Source organism: Ascidiella aspersa, chromosome 4 (genome assembly GCF_963924565.1).
Source record: "Ascidiella aspersa chromosome 4, kaAscAspe10.2, whole genome shotgun sequence".
Classification (NCBI taxonomy): domain Eukaryota; kingdom Metazoa; phylum Chordata; class Ascidiacea; order Phlebobranchia; family Ascidiidae; genus Ascidiella; species Ascidiella aspersa.
Genome location: NC_139450.1, coordinates 23829714 through 23839664, shown reverse-complemented (window position 1 = coordinate 23839664; position 9951 = coordinate 23829714). Strand labels below are relative to the sequence as shown.

The 9951-nt window shown below is 38.3% G+C and overlaps 11 non-coding genes and 41 pseudogenes across 11 annotated transcripts; all 52 read left to right on the top strand.

Annotated features, from left to right (window-relative positions):
* The first annotated feature begins 39 nt into the window (after nucleotides 1-39).
* Nucleotides 40-158, top strand: LOC146151064 (5S ribosomal RNA). The gene has a single exon (XR_014494890.1). It is a non-coding gene; the product is annotated as a 5S ribosomal RNA (ribosomal RNA).
* Nucleotides 159-223: 65 nt separating this feature from the next.
* On the top strand, nucleotides 224-342 carry LOC146151063 (5S ribosomal RNA; annotated as a pseudogene).
* Nucleotides 343-416: 74 nt separating this feature from the next.
* On the top strand, nucleotides 417-535 carry LOC146151062 (5S ribosomal RNA; annotated as a pseudogene).
* A 64-nt stretch (nucleotides 536-599) lies between these two features.
* On the top strand, nucleotides 600-718 carry LOC146151061 (5S ribosomal RNA; annotated as a pseudogene).
* A 74-nt stretch (nucleotides 719-792) lies between these two features.
* On the top strand, nucleotides 793-912 carry LOC146151060 (5S ribosomal RNA; annotated as a pseudogene).
* A 74-nt stretch (nucleotides 913-986) lies between these two features.
* On the top strand, nucleotides 987-1105 carry LOC146151059 (5S ribosomal RNA; annotated as a pseudogene).
* Nucleotides 1106-1169: 64 nt separating this feature from the next.
* On the top strand, nucleotides 1170-1288 carry LOC146151058 (5S ribosomal RNA; annotated as a pseudogene).
* A 64-nt stretch (nucleotides 1289-1352) lies between these two features.
* Nucleotides 1353-1471, top strand: LOC146151057 (5S ribosomal RNA; annotated as a pseudogene).
* Nucleotides 1472-1535: 64 nt separating this feature from the next.
* Nucleotides 1536-1654, top strand: LOC146151056 (5S ribosomal RNA; annotated as a pseudogene).
* Nucleotides 1655-1728: 74 nt separating this feature from the next.
* On the top strand, nucleotides 1729-1847 carry LOC146151055 (5S ribosomal RNA; annotated as a pseudogene).
* Nucleotides 1848-1924: 77 nt separating this feature from the next.
* On the top strand, nucleotides 1925-2043 carry LOC146151054 (5S ribosomal RNA). The gene has a single exon (XR_014496698.1). It is a non-coding gene; the product is annotated as a 5S ribosomal RNA (ribosomal RNA).
* A 65-nt stretch (nucleotides 2044-2108) lies between these two features.
* On the top strand, nucleotides 2109-2227 carry LOC146151053 (5S ribosomal RNA; annotated as a pseudogene).
* A 64-nt stretch (nucleotides 2228-2291) lies between these two features.
* Nucleotides 2292-2410, top strand: LOC146151052 (5S ribosomal RNA). The gene has a single exon (XR_014498359.1). It is a non-coding gene; the product is annotated as a 5S ribosomal RNA (ribosomal RNA).
* Nucleotides 2411-2474: 64 nt separating this feature from the next.
* On the top strand, nucleotides 2475-2593 carry LOC146151051 (5S ribosomal RNA; annotated as a pseudogene).
* Nucleotides 2594-2657: 64 nt separating this feature from the next.
* On the top strand, nucleotides 2658-2776 carry LOC146151050 (5S ribosomal RNA; annotated as a pseudogene).
* Nucleotides 2777-2840: 64 nt separating this feature from the next.
* LOC146151049 (5S ribosomal RNA) lies at nucleotides 2841-2959 on the top strand (annotated as a pseudogene).
* Nucleotides 2960-3033: 74 nt separating this feature from the next.
* Nucleotides 3034-3152, top strand: LOC146151048 (5S ribosomal RNA). The gene has a single exon (XR_014497022.1). It is a non-coding gene; the product is annotated as a 5S ribosomal RNA (ribosomal RNA).
* Nucleotides 3153-3226: 74 nt separating this feature from the next.
* LOC146151047 (5S ribosomal RNA) lies at nucleotides 3227-3345 on the top strand (annotated as a pseudogene).
* Nucleotides 3346-3409: 64 nt separating this feature from the next.
* Nucleotides 3410-3528, top strand: LOC146151046 (5S ribosomal RNA; annotated as a pseudogene).
* A 74-nt stretch (nucleotides 3529-3602) lies between these two features.
* On the top strand, nucleotides 3603-3722 carry LOC146151045 (5S ribosomal RNA; annotated as a pseudogene).
* Nucleotides 3723-3796: 74 nt separating this feature from the next.
* On the top strand, nucleotides 3797-3915 carry LOC146151044 (5S ribosomal RNA; annotated as a pseudogene).
* A 64-nt stretch (nucleotides 3916-3979) lies between these two features.
* On the top strand, nucleotides 3980-4098 carry LOC146151043 (5S ribosomal RNA; annotated as a pseudogene).
* A 64-nt stretch (nucleotides 4099-4162) lies between these two features.
* LOC146151042 (5S ribosomal RNA) lies at nucleotides 4163-4281 on the top strand (annotated as a pseudogene).
* A 64-nt stretch (nucleotides 4282-4345) lies between these two features.
* On the top strand, nucleotides 4346-4464 carry LOC146151041 (5S ribosomal RNA; annotated as a pseudogene).
* Nucleotides 4465-4538: 74 nt separating this feature from the next.
* LOC146151040 (5S ribosomal RNA) lies at nucleotides 4539-4657 on the top strand. The gene has a single exon (XR_014494879.1). It is a non-coding gene; the product is annotated as a 5S ribosomal RNA (ribosomal RNA).
* Nucleotides 4658-4722: 65 nt separating this feature from the next.
* On the top strand, nucleotides 4723-4841 carry LOC146151039 (5S ribosomal RNA; annotated as a pseudogene).
* A 74-nt stretch (nucleotides 4842-4915) lies between these two features.
* On the top strand, nucleotides 4916-5034 carry LOC146151038 (5S ribosomal RNA; annotated as a pseudogene).
* Nucleotides 5035-5098: 64 nt separating this feature from the next.
* Nucleotides 5099-5217, top strand: LOC146151037 (5S ribosomal RNA; annotated as a pseudogene).
* A 74-nt stretch (nucleotides 5218-5291) lies between these two features.
* LOC146151036 (5S ribosomal RNA) lies at nucleotides 5292-5411 on the top strand (annotated as a pseudogene).
* A 74-nt stretch (nucleotides 5412-5485) lies between these two features.
* On the top strand, nucleotides 5486-5604 carry LOC146151035 (5S ribosomal RNA; annotated as a pseudogene).
* A 64-nt stretch (nucleotides 5605-5668) lies between these two features.
* Nucleotides 5669-5787, top strand: LOC146151034 (5S ribosomal RNA; annotated as a pseudogene).
* Nucleotides 5788-5851: 64 nt separating this feature from the next.
* Nucleotides 5852-5970, top strand: LOC146151033 (5S ribosomal RNA; annotated as a pseudogene).
* Nucleotides 5971-6034: 64 nt separating this feature from the next.
* LOC146151032 (5S ribosomal RNA) lies at nucleotides 6035-6153 on the top strand (annotated as a pseudogene).
* A 74-nt stretch (nucleotides 6154-6227) lies between these two features.
* On the top strand, nucleotides 6228-6346 carry LOC146151031 (5S ribosomal RNA). Its single transcript, XR_014497021.1, has one exon. It is a non-coding gene; the product is annotated as a 5S ribosomal RNA (ribosomal RNA).
* A 77-nt stretch (nucleotides 6347-6423) lies between these two features.
* Nucleotides 6424-6542, top strand: LOC146151030 (5S ribosomal RNA). Its single transcript, XR_014495736.1, has one exon. It is a non-coding gene; the product is annotated as a 5S ribosomal RNA (ribosomal RNA).
* A 65-nt stretch (nucleotides 6543-6607) lies between these two features.
* Nucleotides 6608-6726, top strand: LOC146151029 (5S ribosomal RNA; annotated as a pseudogene).
* Nucleotides 6727-6790: 64 nt separating this feature from the next.
* On the top strand, nucleotides 6791-6909 carry LOC146151028 (5S ribosomal RNA). The gene has a single exon (XR_014498358.1). It is a non-coding gene; the product is annotated as a 5S ribosomal RNA (ribosomal RNA).
* Nucleotides 6910-6973: 64 nt separating this feature from the next.
* On the top strand, nucleotides 6974-7092 carry LOC146151027 (5S ribosomal RNA; annotated as a pseudogene).
* A 64-nt stretch (nucleotides 7093-7156) lies between these two features.
* On the top strand, nucleotides 7157-7275 carry LOC146151026 (5S ribosomal RNA; annotated as a pseudogene).
* Nucleotides 7276-7339: 64 nt separating this feature from the next.
* Nucleotides 7340-7458, top strand: LOC146151025 (5S ribosomal RNA; annotated as a pseudogene).
* A 74-nt stretch (nucleotides 7459-7532) lies between these two features.
* Nucleotides 7533-7651, top strand: LOC146151024 (5S ribosomal RNA). Its single transcript, XR_014498491.1, has one exon. It is a non-coding gene; the product is annotated as a 5S ribosomal RNA (ribosomal RNA).
* Nucleotides 7652-7725: 74 nt separating this feature from the next.
* On the top strand, nucleotides 7726-7844 carry LOC146151023 (5S ribosomal RNA). The gene has a single exon (XR_014496587.1). It is a non-coding gene; the product is annotated as a 5S ribosomal RNA (ribosomal RNA).
* Nucleotides 7845-7908: 64 nt separating this feature from the next.
* Nucleotides 7909-8027, top strand: LOC146151022 (5S ribosomal RNA; annotated as a pseudogene).
* A 64-nt stretch (nucleotides 8028-8091) lies between these two features.
* On the top strand, nucleotides 8092-8210 carry LOC146151021 (5S ribosomal RNA; annotated as a pseudogene).
* Nucleotides 8211-8274: 64 nt separating this feature from the next.
* On the top strand, nucleotides 8275-8393 carry LOC146151020 (5S ribosomal RNA; annotated as a pseudogene).
* Nucleotides 8394-8457: 64 nt separating this feature from the next.
* LOC146151019 (5S ribosomal RNA) lies at nucleotides 8458-8576 on the top strand (annotated as a pseudogene).
* A 74-nt stretch (nucleotides 8577-8650) lies between these two features.
* On the top strand, nucleotides 8651-8769 carry LOC146151018 (5S ribosomal RNA). Its single transcript, XR_014495873.1, has one exon. It is a non-coding gene; the product is annotated as a 5S ribosomal RNA (ribosomal RNA).
* Nucleotides 8770-9027: 258 nt separating this feature from the next.
* On the top strand, nucleotides 9028-9146 carry LOC146151017 (5S ribosomal RNA; annotated as a pseudogene).
* Nucleotides 9147-9210: 64 nt separating this feature from the next.
* On the top strand, nucleotides 9211-9329 carry LOC146151016 (5S ribosomal RNA; annotated as a pseudogene).
* Nucleotides 9330-9403: 74 nt separating this feature from the next.
* On the top strand, nucleotides 9404-9523 carry LOC146151015 (5S ribosomal RNA; annotated as a pseudogene).
* A 74-nt stretch (nucleotides 9524-9597) lies between these two features.
* On the top strand, nucleotides 9598-9716 carry LOC146151014 (5S ribosomal RNA; annotated as a pseudogene).
* Nucleotides 9717-9779: 63 nt separating this feature from the next.
* On the top strand, nucleotides 9780-9898 carry LOC146151013 (5S ribosomal RNA; annotated as a pseudogene).
* Nucleotides 9899-9951: the final 53 nt, after the last annotated feature.

Sequence of the window (9951 nt, the reverse complement as noted above, 5' to 3'; positions counted from 1 at the left end):
TTTTTAAAGATTTTAGACCAAAAAATGTTGACCAATACTGTCTACGACCACACCAGGTTGAATGCACCCGATCTCGTCCGATCTCGGAAGTTAAGCAACTTTGGGATTGGTTAGTACTTGGATGGGTGACCGCCTAGGAATACCAATTGTCGTAGACACAATATGATTTATTCAAGTTTTTACATTTTTAAATAGATTAGACCATAAAATGTTGACGAATACTGGCTACGAACATACCAGGTTGAATGCACCCGATTCGCGTCCGATCTCGGAATTTAAGCAACGTCGGGTTGGTTAGTACTTAGATGGGTGACCATCTAGGAATACCAATTGTCATAGGCAAAATATGATTTTTAAAATAAATTTAAATGTTAACATTTTTAAAGATTTTAGACCAAAAAATATTGACCAATACTGCCTACGACCATACCAGGTTGAATGCACCCGATCTCGTCCGATCTCGGAAGGTACGCAACGTCGGGATTGGTTAGTACTTGGATGGGTGACCGCATAGGAATTCCAATTGTCATAGGCAAAATATGATTTATTTAAGTTTTTACTTTTTTAAATAGATTAGACATAAAATGTTGAGAAATACTGCTTACGACCATACCAGGTTGAATGCACCCGATCTCGTCCGATCTCGGAAGTTACGCAACGTCGGGATTGGTTAGTACTTGGATGGGTGACCGCATAGGAATTCCAATTGTCATAGGCAAAATATGATTTATAAAATATATTTAAATGTTAACATTTTTAAAGATTTTAGACCAAAAAATGTTGACCAATACTGTCTATGACCATACCAGGTTGAATGCACCCGATCTCGTCCGATCTCGGAAGTTAAGCAACGTCGGGATTGGTTAGTACTTGGATGGGTGTCGGGCCTAGGAATACAAATTGTCATAGGCAAAATATGATTTTTAAAATATTTTCAAATGTTAAAATTTTTAAAGATTTTAGACCAAAGAATGTTGACCAATACTGTCTACGACCATACCAGGTTGAATGCACCCGATCTCCTCCGATCTCGGAAGTTAAGCAACGTCGGGATTGGTTGCTACTTGGATGGGTGACCGCATAGGAATACCAATTGTCGTAGGCAAAATATGATTTATTTAAGTTTTTACTTTTTTAATTAGATTAGACATAAAATGTTGAGAAATACTGCTTTCGACCATACCAGGTTGAATGCACCCGATCTCGTCCGATCTCAGAAGTTAAGCAACATCGGGATTGGTTGCTACTTGGATGGGTGACCGCATAGGAATACCAATTGTCGTAGGCAAAATATGATTTATTTAAGTTTTTACTTTTTTAATTAGATTAGACATAAAATGTTGAGAAATACTGCTTTCGACCATACCAGGTTGAATGCACCCGATCTCGTCCGATCTCGGATGTTAAGCAACATCGGGATTGGTTGCTACTTGGATGGGTGACCGCCTAGGAATACCAATTGTCGTAGGCACAATATGATTTATTTAAGTTTTTACATTTTTAAATAGATTAGACCATATATGTTGACCAATACTGTCTACGACCATACCAGGTTGAATGCACCCGATCTCGTCCGATCTCGGAAGTTAAGCAACGTCGGGATTGGTTAGTACTTGGATGGTTGACCGCATAGGAATTCCAATTGTCATAGGCAAAATATGATTCATAAAATATATTTAAATGTTAACATTTTTAAAGATTTTAGACCAAAAAATGTTGACCAATACTGTCTACGACCACACGAGGTTGAATGCACCCGATCTCGTCCGATCTCGGAAGTTAAGCAACTTTGGGATTGGTTAGTACTTGGATGGGTGACCGCCTAGGAATACCAATTGTCATAGGCAAAATATGATTTTTAAAATATATTTAAATGTTAACATTTTTAAAGATTTTAGACACAAAAAAAAAATTGACCAATACTGCCTACGACCATACCAGGTTGAATGCACCCGATCTCGTCCGATCTCGGAAGTTAAGCAACGTCGGGATTGGTTAGTACTTGGATGGGTGACCGCCTAGGAATACCAATTGTCGTAGGCAAAATATGATTTATTTAAGTTTTTACATTTTTAAATAGATTAGACCAAAAAATGTTGACCAATACTGGCTACGACCATACCAGGTTGAATGCACCCGATCTCGTCCGATCTCGGAAGTTAAGCAACGTCTGGATTGGTTAGTACTTGTATGGGTGACCGCCTAGGAATACCAATTGTCGTTGGCACAATATGATTTATTTAAGTTTTTACATTTTTAAATAGGTTAGACCATAAAGGTTGACCAATACTGTCTACGAACATACCAGGTTGAATGCACCCGATCTCGTCCGATCTCGGAAGTTAAGCAACGTCGGGATTGGTTTGTACTTGGATGGGTGACCGCCTAGGAATACCAATTGTCGTAGGCACAATATGATTTATTTAAGTTTTTACATTTTTAAATAGATTAGACCATAAATGTTGACCAATACCGACTACGACCATACCAGGTTGAATGCATCCGATCTCGTCCGATCTCGGAAGTTAAGCAACATCGGGATTGGTTGCTACTTGGATGGGTGACCGAATAGGAATACCAATTGTCGTAGGCACAATATGATTTATTTAAGTTTTTACATTTTTAAATAGATTAGACCATAAATGTTGACCAATACCGACTACGACCATACCAGGTTGAATGCATCCGATCTCGTCCGATCTCGGAAGTTAAGCAACATCGGGATTGGTTGCTACTTGGATGGGTGACCGCCTAGGAATACCAATTGTCGTAGGCACAATATGATTTATTTAAGTTTTTACATTTTTAAATAGATTAGACCATAAATGTTGACCAATACTGTCTACGACCATACCAGGTTGAATGCACCCGATCTCGTCCGATCTCGGAAGTTAAGCAACGTCGGGATTGGTTAGTACTTGGATGGTTGACCGCATAGGAATTCCAATTGTCATAGGCAAAATATGATTCATAAAATATATTTAAATGTTAACATTTTTAAAGATTTTAGACCAAAAAATGTTGACCAATACTGTCTACGACCACACCAGGTTGAATGCACCCGATCTCGTCCGATCTCGGAAGTTAAGCAACTTTGGGATTGGTTAGTACTTGGATGGGTGACCGCCTAGGAATACCAATTGTCATAGGCAAAATATGATTTTTAAAATATATTTAAATGTTAACATTTTTAAAGATTTTAGACCAAAAAATATTGACCAATACTGCCTACGACCATACCAGGTTGAATGCACCCGATCTCGTCCGATCTCGGAAGGTACACAACGTCGGGATTGGTTAGTACTTGGATGGGTGACCGCATAGGAATTCCAATTGTCATAGGCAAAATATGATTTATTTAAGTTTTTACTTTTTTAAATAGATTAGACATAAAATGTTGAGAAATACTGCTTACGACCATACCAGGTTGAATGCACCCGATCTCGTCCGATCTCGGAAGTTACGCAACGTCGGGATTGGTTAGTACTTGGATGGGTGACCGCATAGGAATTCCAATTGTCATAGGCAAAATATGATTTATAAAATATATTTAAATGTTAACATTTTTAAAGATTTTAGACCAAAAAATGTTGACCAATACTGTCTATGACCATACCAGGTTGAATGCACCCGATCTCGTCCGATCTCGGAAGTTAAACAACGTCGGGATTGGTTAGTACTTGGATGGGTGACGGGCCTAGGAATACAAATTGTCATAGGCAAAATATGATTTTTAAAATATATTCAAATGTTAAAATTTTTAAAGATTTTAGACCAAAGAATGTTGACCAATACTGTCTACGACCATTCCAGGTTGAATGCACCCGATCTCGTCCGATCTCGGAAGTTAAGCAACGTCGGGATTGGTTGCTACTTGGATGGGTGACCGCATAGGAATACCAATTGTCGTAGGCAAAATATGATTTATTTAAGTTTTTTCTTTTTTAATTAGATTAGACATAAAATGTTGAGAAATACTGCTTTCGACCATACCAGGTTGAATGCACCCGATCTCGTCCGATCTCGGAAGTTAAGCAACATCGGGATTGGTTGCTACTTGGATGGGTGACCGCATAGGAATACCAATTGTCGTAGGCAAAATATGATTTATTTAAGTTTTTACTTTTTTAATTAGATTAGACATAAAATGTTGAGAAATACTGCTTTCGACCATACCAGGTTGAATGCACCCGATCTCGTCCGATCTCGGATGTTAAGCAACATCGGGATTAGTTGCTACTTGGATGGGTGACCGCCTAGGAATACCAATTGTCGTAGGCACAATATGATTTATTTAAGTTTTTACATTTTTAAATAGATTAGACCATAAATGTTGACCAATACTGTCTACGACCATACCAGGTTGAATGCACCCGATCTCGTCCGATCTCGGAAGTTAAGCAACGTCGGGATTGGTTAGTACTTGGATGGTTGACCGCATAGGAATTCCAATTGTCATAGGCAAAATATGATTCATAAAATATATTTAAATGTTAACATTTTTAAAGATTTTAGACCAAAAAATGTTGACCAATACTGTCTACGACCACACCAGGTTGAATGCACCCGATCTCGTCCGATCTCGGAAGTTAAGCAACTTTGGGATTGGTTAGTACTTGGATGGGTGACCGCCTAGGAATACCAATTGTCGTAGACACAATATGATTTATTCAAGTTTTTACATTTTTAAATAGATTAGACCATAAAATGTTGACCAATACTGGCTACGAACATACCAGGTTGAATGCACCCGATTCGCGTCCGATCTCGGAAGTTAAGCAACGTCGGGTTGGTTGGTACTTAGATGGGTGACCATCTAGGAATACCAATTGTCATAGGCAAAATATGATTTTTAAAATAAATTTAAATGTTAACATTTTTAAAGATTTTAGACCAAAAAATATTGACCAATACTGCCTACGACCATACCAGGTTGAATGCACCCGATCTCGTCCGATCTCGGAAGGTACGCAACGTCGGGATTGGTTAGTACTTGGATGGGTGACCGCATAGGAATTCCAATTGTCATAGGCAAAATATGATTTATTTAAGTTTTTACTTTTTTAAATAGATTAGACATAAAATGTTGAGAAATACTTCTTACGACCATACCAGGTTGAATGCACCCGATCTCGTCCGATCTCGGAAGTTACGCAACGTCGGGATTGGTTAGTACTTGGATGGGTGACCGCATAGGAATTCCAATTGTCATAGGCAAAATATGATTTATAAAATATATTTAAATGTTAACATTTTTAAAGATTTTAGACCAAAAAATGTTGACCAATACTGTCTATGACCATACCAGGTTGAATGCACCCGATCTCGTCCGATCTCGGAAGTTAAGCAACGTCGGGATTGGTTAGTACTTGGATGGGTGTCGGGCCTAGGAATACAAATTGTCATAGGCAAAATATGATTTTTAAAATATTTTCAAATGTTAAAACTTTTAAAGATTTTAGACCAAAGAATGTTGACCAATACTGTCTACGACCATACCAGGTTGAATGCACCCGATCTCCTCCGATCTCGGAAGTTAAGCAACGTCGGGATTGGTTGCTACTTGGATGGGTGACCGCATAGGAATACCAATTGTCGTAGGCAAAATATGATTTATTTAAGTTTTTACTTTTTTAATTAGATTAGACATAAAATGTTGAGAAATACTGCTTTCGACCATACCAGGTTGAATGCACCCGATCTCGTCCGATCTCAGAAGTTAAGCAACATCGGGATTGGTTGCTACTTGGATGGGTGACCGCATAGGAATACCAATTGTCGTAGGCAAAATATGATTTATTTAAGTTTTTACTTTTTTAATTAGATTAGACATAAAATGTTGAGAAATACTGCTTTCGACCATACAAGGTTGAATGCACCCGATCTCGTCCGATCTCGGATGTTAAGCAACATCGGGATTGGTTGCTACTTGGATGGGTGACCGCCTAGGAATACCAATTGTCGTAGGCACAATATGATTTATTTAAGTTTTTACATTTTTAAATAGATTAGACCATAAATGTTGACCAATACTGTCTACGACCATACCAGGTTGAATGCACCCGATCTCGTCCGATCTCGGAAGTTAAGCAACGTCGGGATTGGTTAGTACTTGGATGGTTGACCGCATAGGAATTCCAATTGTCATAGGCAAAATATGATTCATAAAATATATTTAAATGTTAACATTTTTAAAGATTTTAGACCAAAAAATGTTGACCAATACTGTCTACGACCACACCAGGTTGAATGCACCCGATCTCGTCCGATCTCGGAAGTTAAGCAACTTTGGGATTGGTTAGTACTTGGATGGGTGACCGCCTAGGAATACCAATTGTCATAGGCAAAATATGATTTTTAAAATATATTTAAATGTTAACATTTTTAAAGATTTTAGACACAAAAAAAAAATTGACCAATACTGCCTACGACCATACCAGGTTGAATGCACCCGATCTCGTCCGATCTCGGAAGTTAAGCAACGTCGGGATTGGTTAGTACTTGGATGGGTGATCGCCTAGGAATACCAATTGTCGTAGGCAAAATATGATTTATTTAAGTTTTTACATTTTTAAATAGATTAGACCAAAAAATGTTGACCAATACTGGCTACGACCATACCAGGTTGAATGCACCCGATCTCGTCCGATCTCGGAAGTTAAGCAACGTCTGGATTGGTTAGTACTTGTATGGGTGACCGCCTAGGAATACCAATTGTCGTTGGCACAATATGATTTATTTAAGTTTTTACATTTTTAAATAGGTTAGACCATAAAGGTTGACCAATACTGTCTACGAACATACCAGGTTGAATGCACCCGATCTCGTCCGATCTCGGAAGTTAAGCAACGTCGGGATTGGTTTGTACTTGGATGGGTGACCGCCTAGGAATACCAATTGTCGTAGGCACAATATGATTTATTTAAGTTTTTACATTTTTAAATAGATTAGACCATAAATGTTGACCAATACCGACTACGACCATACCAGGTTGAATGCATCCGATCTCGTCCGATCTCGGAAGTTAAGCAACATCGGGATTGGTTGCTACTTGGATGGGTGACCGAATAGGAATACCAATTGTCGTAGGCACAATATGATTTATTTAAGTTTTTACATTTTTAAATAGATTAGACCATAAATGTTGACCAATACCGACTACGACCATACCAGGTTGAATGCATCCGATCTCCTCCGATCTCGGAAGTTAAGCAACATCGGGATTGGTTGCTACTTGGATGGGTGACCGCCTAGGAATACCAATTGTCGTAGGCACAATATGATTTATTTAAGTTTTTACATTTTTAAATAGATTAGACCATAAATGTTGACCAATACTGTCTACGACCATACCAGGTTGAATGCACCCGATCTCGTCCGATCTCGGAAGTTAAGCAACGTCGGGTTTGGTTAGTACTTGGATGGTTGACCGCATAGGAATTCCAATTGTCATAGGCAAAATATGATTCATAAAATATATTTAAATGTTAACATTTTTAAAGATTTTAGACCAAAAAATGTTGACCAATACTGTCTACGACCACACCAGGTTTAATGCACCCGATCTCGTCCGATCTCGGAAGTTAAGCAACTTTGGGATTGGTTAGTACTTGGATGGGTGACCGCCTAGGAATACCAATTGTCATAGGCAAAATATGATTTTTTAAATATATTTAAATGTTAACATTTTTAAAGATTTTAGACCAAAAAATATTGACCAATACTGCCTACGACCATACCAGGTTGAATGCACCCGATCTCGTCCGATCTCGGAAGTTAAGCAACGTCGGGATTGGTTAGTACTTGGATGGGTGACCGCCTAGGAATACCAATTGTCGTAGGCACAATATGATTTATTTAAGTTTTTACATTTTTAAATAGGTTAGACCATAAAGGTTGACCAATACTGTCTACGAACATACCAGGTTGAATGCACCCGATCTCGTCCGATCTCGGAAGTTAAGCAATGTCGGGATTGGTTTGTACTTGGATGGGTGACCGCCTAGGAATACCAATTGTCGTAGGCACAATATGATTTATTTAAGTTTTTACATTTTTAAATAGATTAGACCATAAATGTTGACCAATACCGACTACGACCATACCAGGTTGAATGCATCCGATCTCGTCCGATCTCGGAAGTTAAGCAACATCGGGATTGGTTGCTACTTGGATGGGTGACCGAATAGGAATACCAATTGTCGTAGGCACAATATGATTTATTTAAGGTTTTACATTTTTAAATAGATTAGACCATAAATGTTGACCAATACCGACTACGACCATACCAGGTTGAATGCATCCGATCTCGTCCGATCTCGGAAGTTAAGCAACATCGGGATTGGTTGCTACTTGGATGGGTGACCGCCTAGGAATACCAATTGTCGTAGGCACAATATGATTTATTTAAGTTTTTACATTTTTAAATAGATTAGACCATAAATGTTGACCAATACTGTCTACGACCATACCAGGTTGAATGCACCCGATCTCGTCCGATTTCGGAAGTTAAGCAACGTCGGGATTGGTTAGTACTTGGATGGTTGACCGCATAGGAATTCCAATTGTCATAGGCAAAATATGATTCATAAAATATATTTAAATGTTAACATTTTTAAAGATTTTAGACCAAAAAATTTTGACCAATACTGTCTACGACCACACCAGGTTGAATGCACCCGATCTCGTCCGATCTCGGAAGTTAAGCAATTTTGGGATTGGTTAGTACTTGGATGGGTGACCGCCTAGGAATACCAATTGTCGTAGGCACAATATGACTTATTCAAGTTTTTACATTTTTAAATAGATTAGACCATAAAATGTTGACCAATACTGGCTACGAACATACCAGGTTGAATGCACCCGATTCGCGTCCGATCTCGGAAGTTGAGCAACGTCGGGTTGGTTGGTACTTAGATGGGTGACCATCTAGGAATACCAATTGTCATAGGCAAAATATGATTTTTAAAATAAATTTAAATGTTAACATTTTTAAAGATTTTAGACCAAAAAATATTGACCAATACTGCCTACGACCATACCAGGTTGAATGCACCCGATCTCGTCCGATCTCGGAAGGTACGCAACGTCGGGATTGGTTAGTACTTGGATGGGTGACCGCATAGGAATTCCAATTGTCATAGGCAAAATATGATTTATTTAAGTTTTTACTTTTTAAAATAGATTAGACATAAAATGTTGAGAAATACTGCTTACGACCATACCAGGTTGAATGCACCCGATCTCGTCCGATCTCGGAAGTTACGCAACGTCGGGATTGGTTAGTACTTGGATGGGTGACCGCATAGGAATTCCAATTGTCATAGGCAAAATATGATTTATAAAATATATATAAATGTTAACATTTTTAAAGATTTTAGACCAAAAAATGTTGACCAATACTGTCTATGACCATACCAGGTTGAATACACCCGATCTCGTCCGATCTCGGAAGTTAAGCAACGTCGGGATTGGTTAGTACTTGGATGGGTGACGGGCCTAGGAATACAAATTGTCATAGGCAAAATATGATTTTTAAAATATATTCAAATGTTAAAATTTTTAAAGATTTTAGACCAAAGAATGTTGACCAATACTGTCTACGACCATACCAGGTTGAATGCACCCGATCTCGTCCGATCTCGGAAGTTAAGCAACGTCGGGATTGGTTGCTATTTGGATGGGTGACCGCATAGGAATACCAATTGTCGTAGGCAAAATATGATTTATTTAAGTTTTTATTTTTTAATTAGATTAGACATAAAACGTTGAGAAATACTGCTTTCGACCATACCAGGTTGAATGCACCCGATCTCGTCCGATCTCGGAAGTTAAGCAACATCGGGATTGGTTGCTACTTGGATGGGTGACCGCATAGGAATACCAATTGTCGTAGGCAAAATATGATTTATTTAAGTTTTTACTTTTTTAATTAGATTAGACATAAAATGT